Source organism: Ambystoma mexicanum, chromosome 1q (assembly GCF_040938575.1).
Source record: "Ambystoma mexicanum isolate Mex_15411 chromosome 1q, UKY_AmexF1_1, whole genome shotgun sequence".
Lineage (NCBI taxonomy): Eukaryota > Metazoa > Chordata > Amphibia > Caudata > Ambystomatidae > Ambystoma > Ambystoma mexicanum.
Window position 1 is genome coordinate 908,835,119 of NC_090922.1, and position 20,547 is coordinate 908,855,665.

Consider the following 20,547-nt stretch of genomic DNA (forward strand, 5'->3'; position numbering starts at 1 on the left):
TGTTGCATGGCAATGAGGATGTCTGTATGATGCCCTGCTGCCATTGTGTGTGCAGAGTACCGTATATTGCCTCATCTGCTTCTCTGGACAATGGGTATTGTTTCACTTGGGGCAATAGTGCCCCTTCTCTCAGCTCTATCTACACCACCTCCACTGCTCTCAGTACCCCTACTCCTGTGATATTCAGCCAAGGCTTACATATATTTCAGGGAATTGCAAAACCCATATTGACTATATTTGATCACATGTAGAAAGTTGGGGGCTGGTAGCTTACTTCCAAGTTATTCAATGTATTGAAAGGAACCATGGCCCCTTTTTTGTATCTCTTAGGCTGTCTGTGAAACCACTATAAGCTTTGAACGATGGGGACAGGCAGAGGATACCCTGGCAAATTTTGATTGTGCTCACTGTTTGTAACGCTCCTTGAATCTCTTACAAAAGGGACTGGATTATCATCTAATGACTTTTGGCAGCAGCTGGTATGTGTGTGGCAAGTACTTTGGGCCTCATTCCGAGTACGGCGCTAACCAATGGCGCTATTAACGCCTTGGTTGACGCCGTACCCGGACCGGCAGCGCCTTGGTGGTTGGCGGAATTACCGCCCCATTCCAAGGTTGGCGGGGCGGTAATTCCCCAATCCCCATTTACCCTTCCCCATTCCCATTCTTGCCCCATAGGGCATAATGGGAGTGGGGAAGGCGTCAATTACGCCACCGTAAATTACGGTGGCGTAATTAACATCAAGGTCCCTTAGCGCCATGGTATTTAACGCCTGCTAAAAGCAGGTGTTAAAAGCACCATGGCGCTAAGGGAACTCGGAGTATGGCGGTAAGGGATTACCGCCACCGCTCTCGTTAGCGGTGGCCGCTATCCCTTACCGCCATACTCGGAATGAGGCCCTTTGTCTCCTACTGGGTGGTTTGTTTCGAAGTGCAACTAAAATAAGTCTGAATTATTGTCACTTGTGAAATTGAAAGAGTGGAGGAGTGCTGAGGAATTAAGATCAGCCAGACGAGAATATGTGTATCTGTGTATCTGCATTTCGCCTCATAGCTAATACTGTGTACCTGCATTTCGCGTAATTTGCATAGGGTCAATAAACCCACATACAGTATGTACCCTCTGCCTCTCTATGCTTGCCTTGTAAGCATAATACTCACCCTAATGACCACACCTCAGCCCTATAGCCCAGAGCTGAACCACATTCACCAAATCGCCACCAGTCGCCCTCGCATGATGGACCTCCTGCCCAACCACTCACACTCTCCAATAAACTCACCAGGCACACTGACACCTAACCCCAGCCATAGATTAGACAGAATCAGAACCCACACCTCTCCTATCTACTACCAAGCCACCCCTACAAACACAAAACTACCGACTTAGCTCACGCACCACCAAAATGAACACACTCCACCACCATGACAACACCGTCATACGCCAGAGCACCAACCAAACTCCCATCACACCCAGCGGACACTCCGACTCTCTACGTAGCGCTGTACCCAAATTAGAAGCTCCTACCATACCCACGAAGAACCCGTGCCCCACGCTTTACAAGTGCGCACTAATCAATGTACGACCATCAAGGCCCACGCCCTAGAAATAAATGACCTAATAACCACCCATAACTTAGACATTCTCGCTATCACAGAAAGCTGGCTTAATGAAGCTTCCTGCCCAGCCATCACACTAGCTCTACCACAAGAGTATGCCATTCTTAGACAAGATAGGACTGCCAAACAAGGAGGGGGGGTAGCCCTTCTTCACAAAGACACACTCCCTGTCAGAACCATACCCCACCAAGAGGAAGGAAATGTCGACATCCCATCAGTCAAGCTAGCACTCTCACCAAATAGCACAATAAATATTCATACCATTTACCGTCCACCCGGCCCCACCACCAACTTCATAAATCAAGTCAATCACCTCTTAGGAAACAATATGAAAAAATCCACTAAATCTCTACTTATAGAAGACCTTAATCTTGCCAAAGACCTCCACGACCTAGGCTTCTCCCAAAAGATCACCTCACCCACTCACTCAAAAGGACGCATCCTAGACTGAATGCTAGACCACAATTGTAACACAGCCATCACGTCCAATATTAGCCTCCCATGGACAGACCACAACCTTCTCCTATTCGACATCCCAGTCTTAATAAGCACTAAAGTGCCTACCGCAGCACTGGCGACCTTAGCCAGAAATGCCAAAAAACTCACCGCAGACAACGTCAGTGCACTCCTTAATCTGCATGCTTAGCGCCCCTGTTCTCCATAGACCCTAACATCCTCGCAGAAATATACAAAAACACTATCACAATGGCTGTCAATACCGCTGCCCCATTGGAAAACAAAAAGAGAAAAAGTAATTCCACTCCAATTCCTGGTTCACAGAGGAACTCCAAGCTCTGTGCAAGGACAAACGGCAGGCACTAAAAAACTGGCAGTGCAGCCCTGAGGACACCACAAAATGTAACTTCAAATCCATTGCAAAAAAATACAAAGATGCCATCTTCCATGCCAAATCTGAAGCCTATAACCACCGTATCTCCGCTGCCAAATCACACTCTAAAGAACTCTTCAGTATCTTAAAGGAATTAACCGTACCACCCACCTGCCCCGACGAGATTGTCAAAGATGAAGCATGGTGCACAGGCATACAATCAGCAATGCTTGCAAAAATAAACCTCCTCCAAAAGAAGATATCCCACCCTTTCAATACCTTACCCAAGCAAAGCACACATGCTCAGACTAAACCAAATGTAAAAACCAGCAATATGCCCAAATTCGCCATCAATGAAATCTGAAGCATGTTCATTTGCATTGACATCTTAAGACACCTCAAACCTTCGCAATGTAAGGGTGATGTATGCCCCCCTAAAATCATCAAAGACTGTGCAGAACTGCTCACCCCACTCATCACAGCATTCATCAATGCGTCTTTCAAAACGGGCATAGTCCCAGACAACCTTAAAGAGGCCTGGGTGCACCCTCTCTTAAAAAAACCTACGCTAGACCCCGCTAATCCTAACAACTACCGACCCATAACAACAGTCCCATTTCTCCTGAAAATACTTGACAAGGTCGCCCACAAACAGATTCAACTTTACCTTGAATCAAATGCAATCCTTGGAAAAAGACAATCCGGGTTCCGCAAGGGACACGGAACTGAAACCGCCCTTCTAGACCTAAAAAACGAAATCACCAACATCCTGGACAAAGGCAAGCCCGCTCTCCTCCTTCTCCTTGACCTTTCAGCCGCGTTTCATCTGGTAGATCACATCACACTCACCACTCATCTGACGCATGCTGCACACTTCTCCAAGGAAGCACCGTCTTGGGTAACCTCGTTCCTAGAGGGCAGAGCTATGAAAGTGTTCTCTAACACAGCTCACGCAGCACCATCCATAATCCACTGTGGTGTCCCACAAGGCTCCTGTACTGCCCCCACGCTCTATAATCTTTTTACCAAACCCCTTTTTGACAAACTAGATGCACTAGGGATCACTTATACTAACTACGCCGATGACACGCAGGTTCTCCTTCCCCTGACGGGAAATTATCATCAAGACGCCACTAACCTACAGCAAATCTACTACACCAAACAAGCATGGATGGCTACTAATGGCCTCTGCTTGAACGGGGACAAAACCGAAATACTTATTCTAGGCCAGAGATCCACACTCTCCAACCTGAACCCGCTGTACCTCAACTTCAACATAGACAACTGTACCATCCAAGTTCTATCCTCAGTCAAAACTCTAGGCGTTCATATAGACGCTACCTTATCTATGGACAAAGAAGTCAGCGCCATAGTCTTGGCCTCCGCACTGAGTACCAAACTCATCAATGCTATAAAGCCATTCCTTCCGAAGGACAACTGCCTCTCCATCGCCAGAGCAACCATAGGAGCCAAACTAGATTACTGTAACGCGCTCCTAGCTGGCACATCCAAAAATAAACTAGCGAGGCTCCAAACAACTCAAAACAACGCTCTTAGAGCAGTCCTCAGCATACCGAAAAGAGATCACATCACACAAGCCAAGAAGACAGCACACTGGCTCCCTGTCAAGGACCGTATCTCCTTCAAAATTCTCCAACCACGCATCAATGCATCAACCGCTCAGCACCCTCCTACCTATCTGACACATTATGTAAAACTCAATCCACCAGACCGACCAGATCTCAATACAATAATCAACTAACCATACCACGTATCAACAGAACTAAGGCAGGAAGCATAGGCTTCCCCTTCCTCGCACCCAAGCTCTGGAACTCTCTGCCCACTGACCTCAGAGCTGAAATATATCTCTTCTCCTGACGCAAAAAACTCAAAACCGCCCTTTTCAACTATCATTGTTCACCTGGTTCTCCTTCTGCTCAAATGCATGTTTGTAACTAATGAACAATATCGTCCAATGTAACACCAACGGACATGAACTGTATGTAACTAAGTATAAGCAACACTGTAACAAGCGCCACAATGCCTTCGGTCTGCTGTGCGCTCAACAAATGCGAATAAATAAATAAATAAATAAATATAAAACCCTGCTAGTGGAAAAGAGGGAGATGTTCCGCAAGAAGAAATCTGAGGAACTTCAATTAGCAACTAGAAGGAATAATGCATCTGCTTTCTGGAAGATGGTCTCTGTGCATACTAAGCAGATAACTTGTTCCATTTTGCCAACTATCCCAGAGGAAATTAGTTTTTCCCATTTCAGTACACTCGGTCAGGACCCTGGCGTACAATTACTAACTAATATTGAAGCCAAGGGTTGGGAGGTTTTGTCACATTATGTGATGGACATCCATCTTCTCTCTGGAAGAAGCAATTCTGTCACAGAAGAGGGGTAAGACGCGAAAGCCAGATGCAATACCCGGAGGGCTTTTTAGTATGGAAGTAGGACTATGGGGTCCTGTTTTACAGCATGCGTTTTTAAATATTATGAGTCCCCACCTTACCCCTGATTCCTGGCAAGGTGCAATTATAGTCAGTTTTTTAAAAAATGGTTGATTTTGACCCCTAAAATTACAGACCCATATCATTAATTGACTTGGTGTCTAAAATCTATGGAAAACCTCTACCAAAATGATTGGAGGTCTGAATGTCTCAAAATAATGTTCTTTCATATCTGCAGGCAGGTTTTAGACCTGGCATTGGTCCAGTGGAACATGTTGTTAGGCTATACCTACTCCGTGATAAATGGTTGAGACTTAGAAATCAAAAGCTTTTTTTGTATTCATTAATCTGTGAGCAACTTTTGACTCCATCCCTAGAACAGGGTTATGGTTGAACTTGTTTCTATTGGGGGTTCCAGTTAACATTTTTGTGGCCATACGTAGTGTGCATCTAGGCACTTATGTACGTGTGCGTACTATGGTAGGGGAAGGTCTGTCCAAACCTTTTGCGGTTTGTAAGGGTGTCAAACTGAGCAGCATCATCGCCCCTACGCTCTTCAGTTTATACATAAATCAAATCGCTGAAGGTATTGAATGATATGAAATGGACGCCCCAATGATGCGAAGGAGGACAATTGGAATCCTCTTGTATGCTGATGATACGGTTCTGATCAGTAAAATGAGAGTGGGTATTCAGAAGGCTCTAAAATTGTTTGACCTAATATCATTAAGGCTACGCCTTGAAATTAATTTAATCAAAACCACGGTTATGCTTTGGTCAAAGAGGCATGGGAAGCCATCCCCACTAAGTTCACCTTGTGACCCGCGATCTCAATAGAGTTGAATTTTATGATTATCTGAGGGTTCGTCCTGATGAACGAGGTCAATGGGGGAAATAGGATGAAAAGTCTCTACTCAATTATACAAGTCAAAGGATGGCAGTGTGAGGTTTTATGCTTCATTATGTTGGGAATGTAGTGCCTCAAGCACTGGAGGTTTTGAGGGCTTGTGCTAATTTGTCTGTTCAGTATGGTGTAGAGATTTGGGGCCACTCTGATCTTGGCAGGATGGAGCAGAAGGAAATTACTATGCTGAAAGAACTCTTCTCTCTCCCAAGAAGTGTACCATCTCAACCTCTAAAATTAGAGTTAGGGTTGGATGGACTCATCTTTGATGCTAAGTTGCGCCCCTTATTGTATTGTTACGCACTTTGTACCTTACCCGCCCTGGGAACTCATAAAGAAGCTATTCTTGATGTGCTTGCGTACGAAGGGGCGGTTTGCCTTTGAAGCCCAAGAATATACTGTAAAGAAAGATTGCATTAAGCAGTGGAATAAGAATTGGTGCTACAAGTCTACATTTGTATAGATCAGCTTGTTAGGTATAAAAGTGAAATACTTCAAGCTTAAACACTCCTTTGGCAGAGAAAAATACCTATCCTCTATTGATGCTAAGGGGGTACGCACGCTGTTTTTAAAGGGGAGGTTAGGGATCCTTCCACTTGCGCCAGTTTAAAGCTCCTGGGGCAGAGGTAATTTGTCCATGTGTAAAATCTGTGGGAAAAGAGTTGAAGATCTTACACTCCTTTTGCATATATGCCCCCTGTATAGGAGATTGCGCCACAAGTGGCTTGCCCTGACTTATAAAAAGTATCATTTAAGAGGCACCAAAGAGGCTTTGGAAGTGTTTCTCTGCACATAAAATAGTGCTGAGCTCCAAATTCAATCATACTTTTTGAAAAATGCTAAGCGCTTGAGAAAGAAATACATTATGTCATGTTTGACCTGATTTCTTTTTTATTAGTGTTTTTATTGTTCTTATTTTTCAGTGTAATTGTTATTGTTATATTTGACTTTTGATATTTATTCTTCTTTGGCAACACGCCAAAATAAAGATATTACTACTACTGCTACTACCCCTACAACATGGGGCCCATTGGTCTATAACTTCTCTGGCACTTTTTTGAGATCTTCTTCTGTGTGTTTGTTCCCTTGTTTTACTAACTGCATTAGCATTGGCACCAGTTTTCCATTACTTGAACTGGACTAGGGATCTGTATCTGAAACACCATCTCTCCCTCCTTGTCCATCCGATGCTCCTGTTATAGTCAGTGTTGGGTCAATGCATAGCACTGTGCGCCATTCCATCTTGTCGTTGTCTGTCCCACACAGGATCACCATGTCTTTGTGTATCACTACCTCCTCTAGCTGTAACACAATTGTTGCCCCCTTCATTTAATCCTTCTGGCCCTGTGGTCTGAACAGGAATTCTGAGGCCAGTCGGATCACCTTTCATTGAATCCCCTTAGACCCATCCTAATAGGATCTCAACCCCGTACAGGAACATACTTGGGTACAAGGACTGTGCTTGAAGGGTGCTTTGCACATGCGCCACCAAGAAGAGTGCAATTACACGTGTGCAATAAATCGCTGCTGTGGTGCACACCATCCATTTCTATGTGAATGATATGGTTGTGTTTAGCTTGCTGAGCAAATCTCTCCTTTGTATATTGATAGGAGTGTCTTTGGTGTATAGTAATGGCACTACAATGTGTTGCATCTCTATCGTTAGTGGTAAATCTTTTGTAACTGGAACCATGACCACCACCCTAGAGAAGCCCTTTGTATCCATCACCTTGTTTGATAATGAGAATTCCCCCTCCCTGTTGCAGGATTTGGTTGCTCCTGTGTCTATAAGAATGGAACATTCTCTTGGTCCTATTTTCACTGCTACCTTGGGTTCCTCTTCTGGGTCATCAATTACTGCTAGAACTAGACACGCTCAGGCTTTCTGTGGGCCCCCTATTACTGCATGTTACTGCATGTATGGGACGCTATGTTCTGTCCCTGTCACCACTGTTGGAGGATGTGTCACAGCTGGGGCTGCTATCCCACCATTCATTGTCCCTCCTTGTATCTGTGTCCCATCCTCCAGTGAGGGCTTCTGTGTTGGTTGTGATTATGCTGGAAGAAGCTGCATCTGATGCCACTGCGGCTGTACTGTGCCAAACCCCTGTTGCTGTGCCCCTTAGATCACCTGAGCTTGCTGAATAAAAGTGCAGGTGCATGCCAGGTGTCCCATGTTCTGGCATACATAACATGGTCCAAAGACCCTGTAACCTGACCCTTTACATATCCCCCTCTGCCTCGTTGTGGGTACCCTCTTCCAATTGGAAAATAATCCCCCATGCATGTATTTCCCTTGTGATGGATTCCCCATTGTGGAGTGTATTGCGGCTGCATATAAAACCCTTGCTGTGGCATGTTCCCCATGGGAAACCCTCCCTGAGGGGCAGGTGCCACTGCTGAGGCATCTGGCACAAGCATTGCCTCCTCCATTGTGTATTTTGACACTTTCTTTTGCACCAGTTTGTTTTCTGCCTTGACAGCATTTTCTGATGCATGTCTCTCACTTTCCTGTTTTCATTTGCAATAATGCACTATCGTTGCCTGTCATAGGTCATAACTGTCAGGATACATACTTCTCAGACCCTCCTAAATGTGTGCTCAACAGTTATTAAATGGAGCTCTGTCATGTGCCTTTGTGCTTAGTTTCACCCCTATTCATCCTGCCTAGTTCCATATTTTGTCTGCCTGCTCTCCTATGATTGCTGCAAAGAAACGTTTCATGTCCCTGATCACTAATGTCACTCCTGCCAGCGCCTGTATCCATTTAGTGGCCCCTGCTATGAGGAAGGGCAGTCTGCATATTAGATTGTCTCTGTCCATTGTTTGCTGTGGCACATAATGCACGTCCCCTCTTCCTTTCTCTACTAATGGCATTACTTGTGTCTTTGGACCTACTCCTCCTACCACTGTGGCTGCTTGTGCTATTCCCATTTTCACCTTCCCTACCATGTTGCGGAGGTAGGTGGCACAGACCCTGTCGCTCCCGCCAGTGTCCTGTGACTTTTGCTCTTTCCTTCCCTGACTCCTTGGTTTATCAGGTGTCCATTCGTCACTATGCCTGCCACTCCAGACATCCCCTAGCAGTCCTTCATCTGAGGCTGCATCGTCATCGCCACTCCTTCAGCTTCTTTCTTCTTTCTCTCTTCCCCTCTTCCTCCTATTTATTTAATTTGAATGCTATTCTTCTGGATAGCCATTCCCCCTTATATCCCTTGCTTTTTCTTCATACCCCCTTTTCACTCTCTCTCTCTGCCTCAGTGAAAAACACATCCACCTGTTGTGTGCAGCTCCTCCCTTTGTGTATCTCTGTCATTTTCCCCAGTTGTTTTTGCACAATCCCCTCCTAAGGTCTCTCGCTAGGGATTGGTATACCCCATCTAGAGCGTAGACGCCATAGGGTGGGGGTGGTGCGCTTGATCCACTCCCTCCCCTGGTCTCCCTTTTCTCCTTCACCTTTTCCCCTTTTGTCTCTTGGTATAACTTCTAGAGCCCCAATATGTTCTGTCTACTTTTCAATTTGGATCCCTTGTATTTTGTTAATAAATATGAGAATGTATTTTTTATTCTTTTACTGTCAAAAGTTCCCTCTCCTGGCCATGCATGTAAATAATGTCCTGCAGTCTCCTGCGCCCATTGAAACTTGTATTCCAATAGTTTATCACAATACTCGGGTAATTTACGGCACATGTGGTCCAGGGGCTTATATAAATAGGCCATTATTACCCCTTCCCCTGTCGTAGTTTATCCCAATTACCCTGAACTTCCTCTCCCCTGTTCTCCCATTACACACACTCACCCCCAATCTCACCTAGTTCCGAATTCACTCTGGCCCTCTGTACAGGCCCAACCAGGTACTCCACTCGTCACGCTGGACCTCTCCAGAGACTCGACCATTCACTCTGTGTTAGTATCCAACGGCCCTCTCCACAGGCTCACTGTTCCCTATGTTAGAACGTGTATGCAACGTGCCACCTCCTCACTGTCTGCACACACCCGCTGCTAAAATGCCAAGCATATTATTTTACAAAAGGCACCTACTGGTGTTGACTCTTCCATCATGAGTCGAAACCATAAAACAAGACTAGCTACCACAAGGGGCGTCCCTTTCTGGACTCTCTAAACAAAGAAAAACACAATTGTTACACCAATAATGCAACTATACAATCGCCAAGTCTATGCGCATCTCCGGTCTGATGGGTTTTGCCACTTACTGCGCATCCTTCCCGCTCTAACGTGGGTGTGCCCACACTCGCATTCACTCACTATTGGATGGTACGCACTAATATCGAATACTACTACGGCCGATCTTCCTCCCTCCTTAAGGATGCATCCTAGTCACCATAAAAATGTATCCCTCCCTACCACTATGCAGCACGATCTTGCATGGTTATACCCATGCCCTAGAGACCCTCAAGTCCCCACAGCACCGAGCCTACAGCACAGGCTCACCCTTCCCACTGAGCATGGGCAGCGCTCGGAACCTGGCAGATCTTTATGAACTTGGCATCTGCAGAGCCATCAATTTGATGCACGCCTATCAGGTATGCGGTTGCCGGAACCGCGCCCCCAAGGAGAGCAGCCTAAATACCTTTAGCTAACTGAGAGGACTGAGGATCTCGCAGGGGCCTCCAAACATTTACTCAGGGATCCTCTGATCGCACCATATTAAAATCGTTATCAAAAAGGAGCACACACCGGGCAAGAAGCAACACTGTTTATTACAGCTGGGCGAGCACAAATTAAACAGAACAGTTACTAGAACTGATTGATGAGAGCTGACATCTGAGTATTCATTGAACATTAGTATTATACTTTCAAGTACAATGGTCAAGACAATTGGAAACAATTGCAATTCAGCGAGTATGTTCATATTTTTGATGTTTCCCAAGAATTTCATTGGCTAGGCTACGTCATATCCTTAGTGCTAAACGTGTTTGTGAAACATGATCGGAGCAAACAGATCAACAGTATCCCAACTCATCGTTTCCCCATATGGCGCCACATGGATTCTCACCCCTCCCAGGAACAGTTTGCAATTAGTAAAATAACATTTATGCTGACTGCCAGAACTTATAATACTGCCATTGGTCAGCACCATTGCAAAAAGAACACAAGACTCCCTGCTTCTGGTGGGACGGGAGACATTCACACGGTACCTGCCTGATATTGGCCTTCGCAAACCTTGTATTGTATACTCTGAGGCCGGCCACATCCCTGGAACACAGAGACTTACTATTTAACCAATCAAAACTCTTCCTGGTAAGTGCCTCAAACCCATACAGAATAGCAGGGCAGAAGCACTTCTTATATAGGATAGTAATTCTTTCTAGACGGTATCCTGCCTTCTGCTTCGCAAATCGATCCACCAGCATGGTAAATTGGAGTGCTTTCCTGTTTTTAGCAGATATCATGTCAAAATAACCCACACTCACAGTAATCTCTACTCCCAATATGCTTTATGCTACAAAAAGTGAGAGGGACAGGAAGGAAAGATAAAAGAAGAAAGAAACAAGATATTGGAACCTTCCCCCAGCAGTTTGGAACTTTTTCTGTCTACACTAACCCTGTCCCTTCTCTTCTCAATAGATTCAAAGGTCCTTTTGGTATGCAGCACCCTGGTGTGAGGCTATGCCTTTTGTGAATGGGTGTGCACTTGGAGTCCTTTTTTCAGGGCAGGCTACTGATTCAGTAAGGCACGGGTGTACACTTTGCTTCTGGCATGGAGTGTTTTAAAAGGGAGAACCTTTTTGAGATGGAATTATCTGCATCATGTCATTTAATATAAATCAAAAAAGCCAAGGCTTCCACACCCTTGCCAGATGGCAATTCCTCATACCTATGCAGTACTAATTTAATAGCAATCACAGTGTGTTTAAGCTATGTTTGTAATTGTATGTTTTAGTGTCACTGATGCCTGAGGATAACACTAAGAAACATGTTATAAAGTGATATGTGTGTTTTTTTTTAATTGTGACCCAAAGAAAAATAACTTTTATTTGCACAACTGTAAAAATATGCACCATGTGTTTATGTTCAATACCAACATTTAAAAAGAATCCACGTGTTGTGTGTAGGCAAAAATAACAGGTGTATTGACTATTAATGTTGTAAAGCTTAAATAAGACCAATCTTAATAAAAAAGACATCTGCAGATGAAAGTGTTTCACAATGTTATGCTTTTGCAGCTTCTTCACATTCATGTTGCACTTCTGGAATAAAACAAAGAATAATGCTGTCATGTATTTTTTAATTGGCTTGCACTGCTTTTAAATGGCATCAATATCAATACCATCCTCTTTCGTTGCAGTTTTCAATGTCTCAGTTTTCGGAACACTGGCAGTGTTAGAGTACACAACCTCAATATTTTCATCATCGTCGTCGTCATCATTACCAGAGGACTCTTCTTCGGCTTCTTTCAGCCACTTAATAAAGGGCTCTGTTTTGACACGAATCTCTTTGGCAAGCTCCTTGGAGACATATTTTTTGATGCCTTTTCGGCTGATAATCACATTCTCGTTAAAAAGGTCTGCATCATACATGTCTTTAAGACTGCGTGGAATTATAGCCAGAAGCTGTGCTAGATGCATATCCACCACACACTCAAAACATGCAGTAGGTACTTCTGTGCTTTTTTGTTGTTATGACAAAATCGAAGAAAATGGCGCCTGTATTTCTTTATCTGTTCCCAGATCCCTTCATCAAAGAGGACCTCCGTTAGGACCAGTGGGCCCATTGCTTTCACATCAAGCCTCTCAGCTTCTGCCAAAATTCCTTTGTCAGATGAATCAATAACACCTTCATCAATCCTTTTCTTAACAAAGTTGAATAATATATTAACTCTATCTTCTATAGGTTTTTCCAGTTCTTCACTAAGGGTGAGATTCTTTGCATGATCACTTATTTCCTCCATTCGACGTCTTTGTGCTTCTGCTGTACTATCTTCACCCCAATCTTCATCATCCTCGTCTTCCACACGGGGAGGACTGATGTCATCCAAGGGTGTATCATTGCTTAATGATGATCCATTCTCCTTTTCTTTACCCTTTCGATTTTTCTTGTCCTTTTCCTTTTTCACTGTACCACCGTCAGTGTTCTCAGGTGGGTTTTTGAGAATTAAAGTGCAGAGTTTGTTTCTCGTGTCAAGCATGCCCCGGTAGCCACAGGCTTTGCAGGAGTTACCAATTGTCTGTTTCTTGGTATTCACATGCAGATCAGTTTCAGGATTATCGCATTCTGGGACAGAGAACACATTTTTTAATGAATCCATCCAACATGTCTTGTAGCTTATTCGACTCATGAGCTCCATTGACAATGAAAGGGTCATTCTTAATATCAAACTGGGTCTGAGCTCCCAGCTCACAACCAAAATACTTGGTGGGATACGTTGGAGGCCGATTAAGCACCTTTGCAACATCAACATGTTGACTATTACAGTCTTTATTCCATTTTCTTTTGCCCTCAACCTTAGCAATCAGACGGGGCATTTTGTAGCGATAAAACTGATCGGAAACGCTGCTGTTGACGTTGACAGACATTGTGGTTTATTAGTTGCTTTCTCAGTAAGTTGAAAAGATCTTTGATTGCAACTTTTTGGTATCTTCTGCCTGGAGAAGAGTGGATGACATAAACAATTGCAAGAGTTCTCGGTCTCTGACATGAAAATGTCTTCGCCACAGAGGCAGAGGGATTCTTGCTTGTAGGCTATGTTTCCCCAATACAGGTACCAATGGCTGCGCAACAGCTTGTTTTCGTCAAATAAAGACATAAACACAACGCTGCTCGCCCTGGAGTGCGATGAACTGACGTGTCGGGGCATGCAACGTTTATAAGAGACTTGGGGAGGAGCGGCACACCACCCGTGCCGTGCAGGCGCTTCGAGGCCAGCGACGATTTGATAGCCCTTTGTCGGAACGGAGATGCCCTCGTGACAGGGGATCTGCGGGGGGCGGGAAGAAAAAAAAATCAACAATTAGACATTCATTCGGATTGGTGGGGGGGGCATTGGTCGTTGACGCCCTGCAGAAGCATTCCATTGGACAAAGCTGCGCGCAATTTGCCAAGTGATAAGTGTGTTAAATAGTACTGTGCTCAATTTGCTTGCAAAACTGAAGTAAAGATGTCTATTATTGTATTGCTTGGATATTTCTGCCAAGGATGAATAGTATATGTGTTTAAATTGTTTAGGCATTGTCTAGTCAAGCCCCAATGCAACAAGAGCCAACCAAGATTACAAACCAAAGATCAAGCAGTGGCAAGCCTCTCCCACTCCTATGCCTACCTTCCTTAACATCCCACTCCCTCCTTTTGACTGCAGAAGGAGTACCATTAGACATTTTTTCCCAACTTCCACTACTGTTAATAAACCACACCAGACTATAAATTAGATATTCAACTTGGATGAACAATCAACAAACTACTGTCAGCTAAATCAATACTGATTTCTTGAGAGAAGCTATCGCCCCACTCCCCTTTTCTCTGCATTTTCCCTATGTGTGATATTCAAGAACAATATTAACTTGTTTTGGTTCCGCCCAAAACGTTAACCGTGAAAGAGAGAGTGATTCTGAGTCACCTTGAGTGGGAGGATGTCAGGAGGTCCTAACGTCAGCAGGACCTTCTTCCTCTTCTCAGGTTCAGCACTCGACCTAGAAGACTGATTGTTTGCTTGTGATGCTGTGAAATTTCTCAGGTCATCATGCTTGCACCTTAGTAGTGGATTATGATACCTTTCCTCATCAAACTAGGGTTGACAGGTTTCCACTCCTCTTTGGGGTGGGATATCCGATCCCCATGATGTCATAACCGAGGCGTAGCCCCCTAGGAATTCCCCCGGAAGTTCTGCCAGGGCAAAATCCCAACCCGGAAGTGATGTATATGTGTTTGACAGGAATTTGGTCCTTAGCGGGGGTGTCCCACCGGATTTGACATCATGGGGGTTAACAGGAAGGTCCCCCAAGGCCTGGAGTCCTTAGGGGCCCCATGGGGTCTTACACTGGATGTCCCCTACAAAGACCCGGAAGTGTGGCACTGGGTTTTGAAGGGTGAGGCACTTGGAGGTGATGTCTAAGCGGCGGCCATCATTAGGGGGTGTGGCGTGTAGGGTTTTAGGGATGTAAAAGCTGATCCTGAAGGACGGGGGAAACTTTGATTAAACAGCATCAGCGTGACCGGCAGATGCGTCAAGGTATGCATAAGATTGAAACTTTGGGCATTGGCCATGGGTCATTGTGCTAAAGAGGATATTTAGTATAAGGTGACTATGGCCCTCATTCCCAATTTGGAGGTAACCATGCCGCTATTTGGGGCATGGCTGCCTCCAAAATCGTTCCGACTCCGGCCTGGTGAATGGAGTAATTTACCGGTCCATTCCGAGGTCGGAGGGACCGGCAATTCCCCATTCACCAGGCCCATTCCCCATTCCCATTTGAGCCCCCATAGGGCTCAATGGGAAGGCGGCAATAACGGTACCGCAAATTGCGGTACCGTTATTGACCCCGGTGTCCCTTTGCGGGTCCCGTCCGGAAGGACCCGCAAAGGGAACTCGCAGTGGGGCGCAAAGGGATTACCGGCATTGGTGTCATTACCGGTGCCCGGTATCCCTTTGCGCCTGGGTCGTAATGACCCCCTATGTGTCTACACAGGTAAGAATTTAAATAAGAAAATAATTAAAATATATATATACATATATATATATTTTTAAAATTGCTATATACAAAAATATAAAAAAACATGGAAATGTGAATATGGATTTTGAAAAATGTTTGAGGAAAATATATATATTAATAATCATAAGTTCTGATGTGGTAATAGGCCAGGCCCCATAGCCTGGCCCATGGTCTTTGAAAAGGCCAGGCAATGGGGCATGGGGCATGGGGCAGCAGTTCGGGTCTCTGGCCATCTTCAAAGAAATCAGGCTGTAGATTTGGCAGGCCCACCAGACAAAGCAATCAGGGCAGTCCTCCACAGACATCCTTGTATATATAGAGCTAGAAAATCAGTGGATGTCCCAGGCCACATGGTGTTACAAATGAAATTCAACAGGAACGGGCCCTGCAGATGTGCGTACCTCTGAGCTCAGCTGGTGAATGACGTCTCTGAAATTCCAGGGAGGACGGAAGTGGCCTCGTGGTCCGCCTGCAATATTCTTGCAGTACTCGGCAGGCTGTGTAGGGGGAAGTGTGATGCTGGAAATGCATCGGAGGGACAGGGCCTCCGTATCCTTGTCCTTTACTACTTTTTATCGTGTGTTCTGTCATGTTTTCCGCGCAGGAGTTCATGCGGGACTCCTGGCGGTGCAGCTCTCTTTTGGTTTGGTGAACGGACCCGTGGGATACCCTTATGGCACCCATGGGTGGGGGTACAACCCTGTGCCCCTAGTGTATGTTTTTGGGCACCTGTGGGTGGCCCGCAGAGCAGGGTATGGGCTGGTGGCAGCTCCATGCTGAAATTGACAGGTGCGCAGAGTATCCTCCATTTTGGGATACCCCAGCCCTGCCATTGGGATCCGTTGATTCCTGATGGAAAACAAGATGGCCCCGGTGGCCTCTTGCATTCTTTTACCCATTACCTTGTTTTCCCAAAGTCCTGGGAAGCCCTGACTCTGTCCCTTCCCCCTGACTGGCTGTTGGGTGGAAATGCCATATATGGTGTTGTTGTGAAGGCCCGGCCAGACTAGCTGGAGCCTTCCCGGTGATGTATGTTGTGGGTACCTCCTGTGGGTGGGACCTGGGTGAATAGAGTGTGTGACGAATATGCATTCTGTGTTGTGGGTGTCTAGTATCTGGTGGCGGACACAATGACTGAGACAACCCTGCCCGAAACCGGTATGAATGCAGCTTGGAGCATTGAATGGCTCGGTACTTGTCCCAATACACATAACTTGTTGTGAGTGTCTGGAGAGAAGTGAATGGCCTGAATACCTCGTGTGCCTGATTGGCTGCCGGCCTCCATGAATTGCCGTAGTCGTGATTGGATGCTTGAGTGTGACCCAGCGGAATGAATGGGAGATCAACAGTATATCTGGGGACCTCTCACTGCTAGGAAACATGTTCAGAAGCTGAAGTCCACTACGACGAGTAACTGGAGTAACTGACGCTTAACCTTGAAACCCTGCTGGACGAGAAGAAGTGCCGTGGCTCTCCTTCACAATCTGAAAGTTGCTGTGTTCTCAAGGACTGACCCAGAGAGGACCTGGTAAGGCACCCTCTTCCCGAGCTACGAGGGACCATCGTGCACAGCTGATCTTTGCCAAAGCTCCCTGGTAGATAGACCTACGACAGGCTGTCGACCCGATACGGGGACTGCTGCGGAACTCCAAGGAGAAGCACTTGAACTGTTGTCCGCCACTGTCGATGACCGCCGTCGCCGACCGGAGCCGCAGTGCTCCCGTTTGCCTAAGAACTTCAATTGATCATCGGACGCTCTTGTCTGTATAGTCACCCGCTTGTCTCCCGCTGGAGAAGGCCTGACCGTCGACGCGCCGAGGAGCATCCACCGGTGGGTTTCCCGCCACCTAAGTACCACAGAGACGCCGGCGACTCGACGCCCTTGCTGGGACACAGTTCTTCATCATCTCTTTACGGTCCAGAACTATCATCACCGAGGTGCCCCGCACGCCTCTTCCTTGCAGGATGCCAACGCTCTGTCGTCGACGAGCTGTCACTTCCCTGCCGTAGTTAACCCTGTTCACCGTCAGACGTTCGACGACCCGTGACTCCCGTCTTAAAGGGAGGGCACTCAAGAAGGGCCGTCGATTCCCCGACACCGAAGGCCAAGTTCCCCGACACCTCTTGACGATCCGTGGCTTCCGCCTGAAAGGGAGGCACTCAAGAAGGATCGGTCGACGCATAGTCAGAGAACTCTACTCCACCAGGTACCTTGGGGGGGGTAAAACCTTATAGGAAGAAGTGAGACTATTGTACATATGGACTGGGCTTGTGCAATATATCTTTATTTTACAGGTGCCCAGGTGGGGGGGATCTCCACACAGAACTGTGCCTAGCGGTAGGGGTCAGCATTCTGCCTATTGTTTCAGCCATCTTACGTTCCTGCCTATCTCTATTGCTGGTTTTCTCGTTATTAATCTGTGTGACATTTTAACCGTACAGTTGATGCACTTTAATGAGATTCGATAACATTAGTGATACTACTTTAGAATTGTATATATTTATCATTATTGACTTCCGAGTACAAAGTGCGTTATTGTGATAGTGTACATACCTTTGAATATTAATTATATAAAGACTGTGTTTTCAGTAAAACAGTGTGTGGACATTCCTTTGTGGGGGTTCGGGGACTACACTGTACTTAAGAACCAGCCCGCATCACCTCCTGAGAAGCTAGGCCTTGATTGCTCGTCCATTGCTACCTTATAGAGAATCTTGGCTGTGGTCTTCTGTGCCTCTCCTCTACCATATAGAGAGCAGAAGTACAGACACACCCTACCAGTCTTTACAGGAAGTGCGGGGGTCTGCGCCCCATAGGGACAGCTGTAATGAATTAGTTTGAATTTCCAGGAGGATGGCATACGGCTGACCGTGCATCCCCCAGCCCCCAATACCCATAGATCCGGTCTCAAAACCCCTAGGGCCTTGTCTTGAGCGGCAAAAGTTGTTGAATCCACAGATAATTGCAAAGCCCGCCACTTTTGAGATACCATTATAAATATAGCTCAGTTGCTATCAGTCCTTTTACCGACGCCTGTTAAGGAATTAACCATCTGCAGACCCTGTGTGTGAAGTCATCCTGTTTGTTACAGTTACCATGCCGGAGCAAGAGCAGTCATACTCTCAAGTAAGGGGTGTATAATCTCTGACATGTTGCAGCATAGGTTAGTTTTATGTAAAAAGCTGATGTTTATTAATTACTTACAGGAGCAGTTTCCAGAGCTTTCACTGGGGGATGTGCTAGGTTTTATACGTGTACCAGGTACTATTTTTACATTTAAATATGGACACGTGACTGTGTTTAAAATATATACATGTGCATAGCCCCCAAGGCTTATTTGTTAGGTTCTGGGGTAAAAGTGGTGGGTCTCTATGTTTAGAATAAGAGGTGGTGTGTGGTGCTTTGAAGATAGATTTCCAGAAGCCCAGGCTTAGCTTTTTAAAAACAATTACCAGTCTGGCATGTCTTTTGAAAAAATAAATAACAATAAATGTGTCCCTTTCTGTTAGGGATTCATAGCCAGGGGTCCCTATGGCTGGGGGGTGCTCAGATGTCCCTGTTTTCTGGGTGCCTGGACCTGTATTTGGGGCTCTGACCCCTTTCTCAAGATCATGCCCCCACAGGAAACTGTAGGGTTACCTGTTTTTGTAGTAGGGCTTCATTTTGGCAGGCATGCACAATAGCGCACATGTGAAATGCTGCTTTTTACAATTTAAGATAGTCTAGGGGGGTGTGTTGAATTAATTATAATATGTATTTCTTTGTGCAGTAACACTTAAACCCCTTCTCCTCCATACATGACTTAGGTTTAGCGCCTAGACACCCACTTTCATGAGCTAGTGCTGCTTTTCATAAAAAGCAGGCATAGCTCTTGAAAGAGGGTGTCTAGGCGCTATACCTAAGGAGCGTTTGGAGGAGCAGGGGTTTACGTGTTACTGCTCAAACCACCATTCTCCTCCAAATGCTCCTTAGGTGTAGCGTCTCGACAACCTCTTTCAAGAGCTATGTTTCCATTTATGCTTGTTGCCCTGTCCCAGTTTTGTAACTTTTTTTTTTTTTTTTAATCTGGGAACCCTAACCCAGACCCCAAAATAAAAAATAAAAAGGGGGCATGGCAACAAAATAATAAAGGGGACATGGCACATGTAGTGCCAGGCCGGTCCACACCAGTGGAAAGGATGGGCCAGCCTGCCAATACATGCGGACTGTCCACCTTTAAAGAATGTTTATGCATCACGGCTGGTCAAAAACTATTAGGCATACAGTGAAGTACCACAGCGCGTTGACCCCCAATGGGTCCCAGATAATAAGGGCCCCAAACATGGCGTGTTGTGTTTCTTGTGTGTTAGTGCATCTGCTGCCCAAAGGTTTGGGCATTTGGCAGTATGTGAGGACAGAGGTTTATTTATTTATTCATTGTTTCTAGCAGATGAATATGCTGCATGGGATGCCGCCTTGGAGGATGCGTGTATAAATTCCGAAGCACTTATCGACCTCTTGGAATATGGAATTCCTATTATAGATACCATGGGTGTGTACTTTTTAATACTTAATAGCAGCTACTAGTAACTGATGTTAATATACATAATGTCGTTTTCTGGCATTAACATACGTTGATTATAGTTATTTAATATTGGGTATTTACAATAACATATGCTGTTCCTTTATTTTCTAGCAGTGATCCATGACCACACCTATAATGATGCCAAGACCAATGATGCTCAGCAACAACATGAGGCAGGCTCTTCTGATGCTGGCACTTCGGGGGTTGGGAGAGAGGCAATTGTCATTGTAGCAGGTAATTGTTGCTGGCACTTTAGATATGCTCATTAAAGGGGGAACCCTGTAAAGCATGTATGTTGTATAGGATTGCTGATGCTTTCCACAAATTGAGTCTTTAGTGTAAAATATGATTATGTATTTGAAGCATATGTCTGCCATGCGACTCTTTGATGTAGAACCTAACATTCTAAGCTTTCAAACGAACCCAAAACGACATTCCAACTCCTTATAGTTTTGCTGTAATCGCATTTCTCACGCGCGGAAAAGTTGCTGCGAATTTGCACTTGGCT

At 45.5% G+C, this 20,547-nt stretch overlaps 1 pseudogene; it reads right to left on the bottom strand.

The window, feature by feature from the left end:
* Positions 1–11,766: 11,766 nt before the first annotated feature.
* Positions 11,767–13,759, bottom strand: LOC138538764 (eukaryotic translation initiation factor 5 pseudogene; annotated as a pseudogene).
* Positions 13,760–20,547: the final 6,788 nt, after the last annotated feature.